At 41.7% G+C, this 11,241-nt stretch overlaps 1 pseudogene across 1 annotated transcript; it reads right to left on the bottom strand.

Moving 5' to 3' along the window:
• Positions 1-2,741: 2,741 nt before the first annotated feature.
• LOC309402939 (very long chain fatty acid elongase 4-like) lies at positions 2,742-10,728 on the bottom strand (annotated as a pseudogene). The gene is made up of 7 exons: positions 10,671-10,728; positions 8,734-8,905; positions 7,577-7,657; positions 6,626-6,682; positions 5,332-5,445; positions 4,410-4,535; positions 2,742-3,030 (listed from the first exon to the last, which is right to left on the bottom strand). The product of its transcript is annotated as a very long chain fatty acid elongase 4-like (transcript).
• Positions 10,729-11,241: the final 513 nt, after the last annotated feature.

The raw sequence follows: 11,241 nt of genomic DNA on the forward strand, positions 1-11,241 counted from the left end.
GTTTTCGCTCTTGTTACAACAAGGTGCCCCAAGTGGACAGCACCAACTGTGATATCCCCATGTAAAACCGAAGAACGAAGGCAAGTGAGCGCAACCAAAAGGAGAAAAGAATCAAGACCTGCAGAGCCACTCAGCTATACCTGTGCAATTTTACCTTCACTGCTTGTGCAACTCAAGTGAATTTTGTTCACCTCGATGCTTTTGTAATGGCTGTACTCCATACCAATATCTATTTAGGTATGCAAAGCCTGGTGTTTCTGGGAAAACTTGATCCCTCCTTATCACCCAACTGAAAATACTTCATTTTCATCATATAGCCATTGAAGTCACACTGACAAAAAGCTCTTACCAGTTCAAAAGAGCAAGATCAGGCCTCTCAGGCTGTGAGGAAGAAGAACAGGAGAGATAGATCAAAGGTTGCATGTCTAGGACAAATAGTTAGAGTGGTGTGTGATTTAGGTGGTCAGTCACTTCAAGTTGTCAGGTGGCAAATTAATACTTTCGTATTTTATTACCAGCTATGAGGCTAGTCACAGTCCAGAATCCATTGCAGTAAGCTGTTATACATAGACACAAATTAAGCTTCATAGGCTGCTTGAAAAAAGCTAAATGACTTATTTACAAGTTTGTATTTTAAAAAGGAGTGGATTTGCAAACACGTTGAGTAATCTCATCCAAATTTCCTGCTCATTTCTAACTCCTTAGCAGTCATGAATTATGAATGAATCAAGGAAAATCAAAATATGTGATGCTTACTCCAGTATAAAATTATTAGCAAAGCCCTTGAAATCAGTAACTACAATCTGAAAAAGCTTATGTGAAAGGAGACTGAGGTCATGATCCCCTCACATATAGGAAAGACCCACATTCGTTAGATTTCTTTGTAAGCACAGATAATTTAGCCAGCTGCAGCAAAGGATGCTCTACCATGAAACTGGGGGACCAAATGTGCCGATGGTTTAAGCAGGATAGGGCCATAAGTGAATCATTAACTGCATAGGAGTAACAGAAGAGCTTCACATGCACTAAGACTTCAGTGATGGAGAGGCCTCTGGGGAAACCCTCAACATGAATACAGTATGTTAGATATACAGCAGATTTTTTTTCCTGCCTTACCAAACTACACGGAAGAATAGAGGACCCACCTAGCGGTTTATTATTTAGAGCTTTAACAAAAGTAGCATTCTAGTATGCAAAAGCAGTACAATGTATATAGGAAGCAGCATGGAGAAATATTTGGCATGAAGAAAAATAGCTAGCACACCGATATAAAATAAACCCTGCTTTGCTTTTCATACTCACCAGTGAAAACCAGAAGAAAGACTATTCAAATCAATGGAATGACATTTATGATATATCACTTTGGTAATATAAACGAATCCTTTGTGTATGTGTGTGAAGGGGAGGACGACAAGGAATGAAAGAATACTGTTTTATCTTACACATGTGCATGTAGCAGCTAAAGTAAAGGTTTGGCATATGAACACAGACCAATAATGACCAAGTTGCATTACTTTTGCATAGTTGTTAAACTCCAGATCAGTGTAGAGCATACAATTTTTTTGTGTACACCCATCTGCTAGGTTCAGGCTAGCATCTAATCCTCTGGACATTCCCAGAAGAGTTAGACTTCTTTACATTTGAGGTGAATGCAACTTGGCAATGGCAATGCATCCAAGTTAATAATTCTAATATTTTCCTTCAAGAGCTTTGTGTTTCAACTGTGAAAAAAATAACTGTTTCATAATACTAGTTTTAAACAACAAAAGTAGAATGCATTAAATAAATACCATACTGTAGCTTCAAATCTGCATTTAGCATTTTCAAAGCACTACCAGATCAAAACTTTTAACAGTATTTAACTCTTTGCAGGTGAATATAAGTGCCAAATTCTAGGCACAGTCAATTTAGGAGCAAAAAAAGGAGCCAGTGACATGATAAAGTCAATGGAGCTATGCAGCTTTGCACTAGGCAATGAATTAATTTTATACATTTTGTAGTAATATTCATACAAATTGTTAGTGGAGATGGTTGCTTATGGTGATGTAAAACTTTCTCTTTGAAGAGAAGCAAAATTTTAAAACAATGACAATAACAACAACAACAAATTGGAGGAAAAAGTTATTAATAAGGAACCTCAATCTATTCTTCCGTGTTAAAAAAATATGTAAAGTACTAATAATGCCTCTTTACCTTCAGAGCAGTGGAAGAACAGAGGCACCTGTCCAGATGAACAATATAATGTCCAATTTCATTCATGCTTATGTTAAAATAAAGTTAAATCATCAGCAGCATATAGCTGTAATTCATTGCAGTCCTAGTGGGAGTTTTCTTAATAGGAAAGGCTGGAATGCAGTGTACAGGTGCCTGCATCCTGCAGTTCCAGTGAGTTCCTGGATGCTGTTGTTACCTGGACACTGCTTTCAGGCTAGAGGCACCTGATCCTCCCTCATGTAGAACGGTGAGCTGAGATAGTCTTATGAACACAAAGAAACTCTCTATAGCCTAAGAAATGAGCCAAGGAGTCATGGTTGGATTCTAGACCTTACAAACTGAGCTAACAAATGGAAGGAAAGGAAGAGATCTTCTGGTGCTAATTTCACAAAGGCTGCTATGTTGATGACTACTTGGCTTGGCTTTGCATCACTTCAGTTAAGTGTGCTCCTTAATAACTTAATCCCTGAGTTTGTCATTCCTTTTTTCTTCCTAACTTGAGATATTTGAAGGCAACCATGAGTCTTGCACACAAGAGCCTCACACACACTCCTCAAATACATTTTCTTCATGTAATCATGTTAGAAGCAGCAGAGAATGTGCAAGTTCATCAGGCTGTGCTCACTCTCCTCTTTGATTTTCCTTAAGTTAGCTTCTCCTGTTTTCCCCTAGTGTAGGTCCAATAGTAGAAGTGTAGGAAGAGAGCAATGAGGCTGAGAATGTAGAAGACAACTGCAGTGTTGAAACCATCAGGGGACAGGCATTCTGTGAAGTAAGGTTGTAGGAAGAATGAGCAGCAATGGCTACAAACTGGCACTGGAAGAGGGGGGGGGGGAAGCAGACAGATTAGGGATCCTACATGAGACATATCCCAACGGACTGTTTGAGTCATCGTAAAGAGTATCACAACACACTATTAGTGTCCTCAACTCAGAGTACCACCTGCTTGCTTCTCTTGACAACCCTGAAAAGCTTGTCTTTCAAGGCCATCAGTGTTTTCCCAACATGAAAGGGTGTCACGTGTCCACCAAACATTGAGGCTTACCCACTGCTGCAAGGAGCAGGTTTGGAATCCAGCCACTCCTACCCAGACGCAGACCACTGCTCTTGTGCCACTTCTCTGCCACAGGCCAGTAGCTGAGACCTTGGAATATGGAAACTAAATGTGGAAGACTTCTTCTATTCCCTGATGGTACTTAAAATATTATACCCATAATGACTTTGTTTTGTATTTTAGCTTACAGAAGAGAACTACAGATGCTACTTTTATTCATTTAAACATTAACTTTTTTTTAATTATTATTTTACTAAGTCACCTGTCTCAATACTCTGAAGCAATGAGTTCTACCTACTGAAGGTATGTTAAATAAAAACTGATTTCCTGTGCTATATTGCATTACAAATACCTTTTCATTTCATGCAATGCTTCTGCCATTCAGGATAAATAAGAATTCTGAACCAGCCTTCAGTGCAATGCTATTTTACATATACCCTAGTTGTTCTTCCTTTTCTCCAGTAACTGCATACTTTTTGTTTGCATAACCTCTCTTTGTGTGGAATTAACTCTCCTACATGCTTAGCTATAATCATTCGCCTTGTATGAAACATTGCTTTTATGCTGTATCTTTGAAAAACCATAGGGTTGTCAGGATTTGTCACCTCTTCAGAGATGAGGGAAAGAAAATCCAGAGAGATTCTCTACAGAAAGAGTAAAGCTCACATTTTTCTTTAACTTGCCTCCGTTTGCCTGCAGTTAGACATACTCTTCCTTTTTAAAGAAACAGAATGAAGGCTGCCCAATCTCCTGCCCTACTGAGAATCCAAAGTTTTCCCAAGTTACTACCCCACGCCTCTCAAAAATCAAGCTAGTTTTGGGGCTCCAGAGGGGAAAAGGCTGCCATATACAACAGAAAAGGGAGAAATCTAACTTTTAATTTCTCTCTCTCCTTCCCATTACAAAGGTGGGGGATTATTAATTTATATGGCCACTGAAGGCTTCTTGCTAGTTTTCCAAGTACCATTCAGAGCAGGTCACCAATCAGTTCACCTCTCAGTGGTACATGAGGACATCTAAGGACATACTGATTTCCACAGGCAGCAAACAGAAAGACTTGAGCCAGTGAGGGGACAGAGACAGAGAGCAGGGGTCATCACACCCGAGATACAGAAGTGCAGAGATGAACACATGGAATTACCAGCTGCACGATGGTTAGGTAACACTTCCACCATAGGTAACGGTACATCTGTGGTCTCAGGCTGGCCAGGGCATAATAGCTGTGCATAAAGATGCACAAAGGAGTTTAGCATCCCAATAAAGGCAGCTGAGGAATAAAGAAGTCAGGATGAACAAGACACACAAACCATTCAAGACTAACCCTGTGATGACCTCACAGCTATGATGTTGCTTTCAAAAGACATCATATCACCCCTATGCGTGAACATTCAATCCAGACTCTGCCTAGGAAGCACGTCAAGTTCTCCCTTCTCCTTTCAGCGTACATCCATCCCATATCTAGTGTTCAGAGACAGAGAAAAGCTTCAAAGGCAGAGGAGGGAATTCTTGATCTGACCTAGAGTATTTTATACCATTCTGGTGTCAAGTCCATGTAGCCAAAATGGCTTCCCAAAAAAGAATACCCCAGAATCTTGTACAGGGCCTACCCATAGTGGTCTATTGCTCTGTGTCAGCTTCAGATGCTTCTCTTTGGTAGATAAAAAGGAAGAGCAGTCTCAATACAGACCAGAGAGGGAGTGAGGGACTAGGATAGACCCTGTCAGAGTAGTAGAGCCAGAGCCTAGGCTGCTGCACCGGGCCCAGCTGAATGGGGACTAAGAGAGCACTAGTCTGGGTGGAGATACAAATAGGGCTCATATAGGATGTTATGGCTTCTGTTTGGACAAGGAATGACTAGCACATTCTCATTCTGGATGAGGCAGTGAATATAGCAGTCTAAATAGCCCAAAGAGCTGAGCAGATGGTATCAGGTGAAATGCACATATTTTTCACACCTTTGGAAATAGGTGAGCTTCCTACCTGCCAGTCAGCCCATCTGCACTGTTCATGCTATCTCCACAACACAAGAAAAGCTGAAACACAATGTGTCTATAGAAGCATACCTTGTCCTCCAGGCTCATATTTGACCCCAACCACCAGTTGAACAGCATAGTGCCATGATGGTACACATGCAGAAAAGTCACCTGTTCTTGTTTCCTGCACAGAATAAAGAAAACCTGAAAGAAGCCAGACAAAGGAAAATCTTGAGCTGATGCATGTAGACAAAGGATTTTACACTAAAAGTGGTAAGAATAGTTAATTATGATTCTGGATCTCCCAGACCCATTTCCTCTGCTGTGCATAAAAACTGGTAAAATTCAACATATGCAATAGGTCTTATATTATCTGGAATGGGGAAGAACTGGAGGGTAGAATGTGTTCCACAGAGCCCCAAATATTTTTACATTTGGATTCAGATCCCAAGGTCCAAAAGAAGACACAGCTGAGTCTGACTGAGCTTCCATGTAATTTGCAGCTGCTTGAGTCCGGTCCTTTTCAGGACATAGGTTAGATGTTTACTGGTACCAGAGAATGATCCACAGAAAAAGTGCTGCATTGAATGCCCAAACCCATCTGGAATTTGCATTAGTAAAAAGAATGATTTTGGCAGATGAATATGTGTCAGGTCATTGTATTTCAGCGTGCACACACACATGCACAAAAAGTGAATTTGCTTTGCAGGGACTCAGGACTGACAAAAAGCTGCTTTTGTTGCTGATGAAAACAGTGAGAAAATTGGTCAACCCACTGGCAATAGGCCTAGGAGGGCTCAACATGCTGATTCACTTTTCAGACAGTGTGTTGTCAACTTATCCCCCAAAGAGCAGTAGACTGTGAAGTCTTAGGCTAGGATACAGCTTATTCCTGGTGACCCAGCAGAGAGATGGGATTCCCTTGATAGTTCAGTCAACTATTTATAATATAGGACCGATAAAGCTTCTTCCCCAAGACTGTGGTTAGGAGGGAACGCGCGCCTGCAGGAAGGGTGCTGGGGAGTGAACGTGTGCAGCCACTGGGACAGAGACGGGCAAACTGGACAGCAGTGTTTCTTTTGCTCTGGAAAGGAGCTTCTGAGGAAGCCTAGCAGTGTGATATCCACTGGCAGTGCCAGACTCTTGCAGGCCAAATGCTGTCAAAAAGCAGTACACTGAAGCTGAGCCCTCTTCTTTAACAGTATCAGCCTTATTCCCACAAACAGGCAGAGCTGAACACATGAAAACAGCATTTACTGAAAAGCACCAACCAAATCAATACAGGATCAACCGAGGACATTGGCTTTTGGCACCCTGCCCCTTTCTGACAAGGAAGTGATTTATTTACAGCACCAGTCCCGCTACGGGGCCGAGCCCTCCTTACCGCATCAAGCGGCTCGACGGCTTTGGAGAAGAACCACCAACACACTCTTGCCATCTGCTGGGCAGCACGAGGAACCGCTCTTCGAACCTCAAAGCAAAATCACTGCCTGAGGTTTTTCAGCCATGCACTAAGTGAAGTCTGCCCACCTGGGATCGACAGCAAAGGGGAAAAACTAACGGGATGTTTTGTGACTGTTGCTTTTTCTTTTTTTTTTTGTGTTGATCTTGGGGGAGGAAAGGCATTCAGGATTGCTTTGGCTGGTCAGATGATTGGTTTGCCAAGTTGCTTGCTCTTTGACAAGGCAAGGGTGAGCTGCTCAGAAGTTGTTTCTAGCCTGATGGCAAGTATCTAAAAAACTGAAAAGTTAATTTCCATGCTTGCAGCTGTTCAAAGCCTGGTTATATCTGGAAGTAAAGCATAATAGCTCTGAATTCAAATAGAAAACACTCACACAGCATTTTGGAAAGCTGAAGCTGGTGGGACCCAACCCCACCCCGTGATGGGTCCAGACAAGGAATAGTTTTAGCCAAATCCTCCTGCTAAAAGAAACACTGAGAAAGATTTATGTTATGCAAAGCTGAGGATATAAAAATTATTTTTCTTGTTGATAGTAATCACCCAGAATCCTTACATAGTCAATGGAAAGAGTCACATATATTTCAGAGGTAGCTTGCAATATCTATACTAGACATCTATCTTCAGATGGTAGTATCACCCTCTCTCCAGTGATCAAAGAGGGAACATAGATGGCTATGTTGACTGAAATGATTAATTTATAGAGAATTAAAGCAAAAGGCAACTGCTGAAACAGGCAATTTAGTGAAATAGATTTACAAGCAACAAACTAGAATAAAAACATTCTTAGACATGAAAATTCTTATCGATGAGCAAAACAATCTGCATACCCATGGCAGGAGCAGGGCCTGAGGTAAGCTTTATATAAAACTGTACCCTTATTCCTAGTTCACTTCAGATGTCATCCACTGGCTGGCACAGGTAGCTGTAGTCATCCAAGGTTGAAGTTACCAGAAACTGAAACAAAAGAAAAGCAGTAGAGATCCATTTTCTGTTCAATGCCATCTATTCCAAAAAGATGTGCATATATATGCTGAGGTAATAGGGTCTCAATCTAGTACTCACTGACAGAAAAAACATGTAATTTACACAGCTAAGCAAATAGTAAAATCCTGACCCAAAGTACTTTACTTCCATGTTGGAATCTGAAAAAGAAAATTTGGTCTGGGCATATTTGTAACTATGTAATCACTGGAGTGCTCAAAAATGCTTCAGTAGGAACAGTGAATCCTAGGCTTCAAAATCTCTCTGAAAATACACTGTTTTACCTTGCAAAGATCCCACAGTGTTTTGTTTTGGCTGGTTGCATTTGCCTATTAATTGGAAAGCCACAATCTGGATCAAGTAACCAGTATAACTGAACAACTAAGCACAGTCAAGCAATTTTCATACTTGTCCTCAGACTGAGTAGTATTTGCTCCAAAAATTTGCCATTTGCTTTAACTAATGTAACAATTGTGTTATAAACTAAATGGGCAAATTTGTTGACATCAAAATGTTTTTCAAACCTATTCAGCTATGTTCCCTTGAAGAGTTTTCAGTGGCCTACATAAACTAGGGAAAGGCTTGTAGAAAGGCTTAGGCACTGAGAACAAGCAGAAAACAGGTTGATCAGTACTCTCGGCAGCAGGAAGCTGCAGTGTGCTTGGCACTCTTGGAGAGGACCGAATAAGTCTGGAAAAGCAGTTCTCATTCCCAGAGATGGTCTCTCATGAGCCAGACCCTGAGACAAAATGAGGAGGTTCCACATCCTCCATTTGCTCTTGTGGCTACTGGGGAGACCTCAACTTTCTACTCGTTCCTTCAGGAACCTTTCCATGTTAGTTTTATGAATGAGAGGAAGATTCAGAAATGGGAGGAAATGAGGTATGCTTTGGAAATAATGCTTTCAACAGGACAAGACTGCTTCTCTTTTGGCAAACTACAGACATGCCCAAGTCAGCTCCCACTCCCTTCACTACAGTCCATCAGCAAAAGCTGTTGAAATGGCTCTGGCTTTCAAACACTTCCTGGATGCTTACCTCTCTCCTCACCTCGTAAAACATGTAGCTTGATAATGTCATCATGGCTAGATCACAGGCAATCAGCAGGCCCCGCAGCTTCAGAGGTTTCTGCTGACACATGTACAAGGGCCCCAGTGCCACACAAAGAGAAGAGTGACTGGAAGTGGAGCATGGACCAGGGACCACGGGTCTGTCCTTGGATCTGAAAAGCAAAAGCACACAGCCAAGGCTGGCACATCCCATACACTGTATGGCAGATATATTTAATTACTACCCTTCAGCATGCTCCCTAGCAAAAAGAAAATCAGTATCTCATGTGTCTGTACAAAGCAGTACCTCAGTCATCCTCCTATCCTGGATCTCCATGGATCAGACTCTGCTTAAAAGGCTTTAGCACAACATTCAGGTTGGGACTGTAGTACTAGAAGACTGGTCTGCTGAGCACCAGCCTTCCACAGCACAGTAGTGAACTTCCCTGTCATGAGCCCTCGCTACAGGCTGTGAGACTGTCTCATACACAGGTGAAAAGTAGTTCAAGACACACGCAGCAGGGATGCAGAGAACAAACCAAACAGTTCCTGGCTCTTCAGGAGTATAAATCTTTACAGCTAAATAATAAAATTGTTTCAACCACTGGTGCTATTTCCTTCATGCCCCACAGTGCCTCACGATGCCCTCACAATCTGAAATCCTCCACCCCTTCATTTGTGTATCTGCTCATAGGGTGGACTCTCTTAAAAAGCATGCCATTTCACTGGAAAAATGACAAAACACTTCTCCCTGCTAAAACTGGTCTTCAGTCCTACAGCAAATGGAAGCTCAACAGATTTTCTGTCATGCCACCTCCTCCTAATCCTGCTTCATCCCTGACCCACAGAAATGCAGGATACATTGCATCTGCAAAAACATCCCAGTTCCCATTCACTTTCCTCTCCTATTGCCATTGTGGTCACTGCTCTGCTAAACTCCCTCAGCATCTCCCTTTGCTTCCTGACCTGCCAGTCCCAAGCCTCAGACACCTCTTACAGTTCTAGCCCTGGGACCCTTGCAGAAGTCTTCTATTGAATGTTAGTCCTTGGCTCACTGGTGAGCCCATGGGCCTCAGGGTATTTTTTTTTAAATGCCATCCCTGTCCACATGGTTCTGTTAATCCCCATCCCTTCTAGACCTCCCAATTCTTTACTATTCCTGTTATGGGCTGTGTCAAGAGCTCTTTGATATTCCAATTCTGGATTTAACAGTCCGTCAGAAGTCCTGAATCCCAATTTAGACTCTCTTCTGAAATTCAAGTCCTGAAACATTTACAGACTGAGCACTATACCCCACGTTCTTCTCCTGTCAAGGCCACCATGCAGGCCTGCCATTCTACCTTCATGCCATTTTGTGGCTTTTTCTTACATCCAGGGATCCAACAGAGCCCTGTGGGACCAAATTGGACCTGCAGAACCTCTAGCTCATGAAGATTCCTAACTACAAAACGTCAAATTGAAAACACTGAGGAGTGGTTTCTGTCAATATTTCATTTGATAATAGGTTTTACTAGTATTACAAGGAGCTTAAACCTCAAAGTATTAACTCATTGGTCTACTAAGCTTCCCCATGGCACATGAACATGCATTTAAAAAAATCGCTTTCTTTAATATTCCAGACTTAAGAGGCAATCCTGAGCACATATTGCTCATCCTTCTGTCAGAGCCTGTTGTACATTGAACAGAAAGCTGCTGAGAGTTCCCAACTATGGTCAGGGGAATCCCCCATCCTTTCATTCCTTACTGTGATCCAGTTGGAGTGTCCCTGAGATGTGTTTCAAGACTTAAGGGAAGTTTGTGATCATGCAGAAGGAAAAGTGAAAATCTGCCTAGTGAAAAAATGTGGGCTTATATGAGGATCATGATCCTCCTAAGTTTGTTCTTCACGATCATGCTATTCATGTAGAAATTCTTATTTAAGACACCATCTCTACCTACCTCCACTTTCAAGGACCCATTTGTAGATTTCCTGAGTTTTCTGCCAGGTTGAAGCCATCACAAGTTCTGGAAAGAAATTAAAATCAGCAGCTCCCAGATCAGATTAACACTATTTATTATCCTAGACTTAACTAAGTCTTGAATAAGGAAGCTCTTTAGACAAAGGCTCAGAACTACAGCTTATGAAAAGAAAATAGTTTGCTTTCTGTAGAAATTGAAATTTTGGGCCAATATTAGAGTCATGTCTAAAAAAGGAACAAAGAGAACCCCCCTGTAATGATTAGCTATTTAACTTCTATTTCCAGATTTTGCTATTTTGTTGAAGTTTCACCTCTAAAAATACTCTGAATAGCTGCATGCAAAATAACAGAGCCAGGAGCTCTGTGTACCATGTTGGGAAATCAATCACACGATATTTTTTCTAAAGCAGTGTAGGCACAACATTCATGCAAGGACACACACCAGGTGCCATAACCGCATCCTTCTACAGGCAATCTTGGAGATTCACAGTGCTAGCAGGCAGTTCGGGATTAATTCAGTACTGCTGCAACTCCAGAGATGTTCATTGAGC

This window comes from Phaethon aethereus, assembly GCF_964289735.1.
Source record: "Phaethon aethereus genome assembly, chromosome: 1".
NCBI classification, from domain to species: Eukaryota; Metazoa; Chordata; class Aves; order Phaethontiformes; family Phaethontidae; genus Phaethon; species Phaethon aethereus.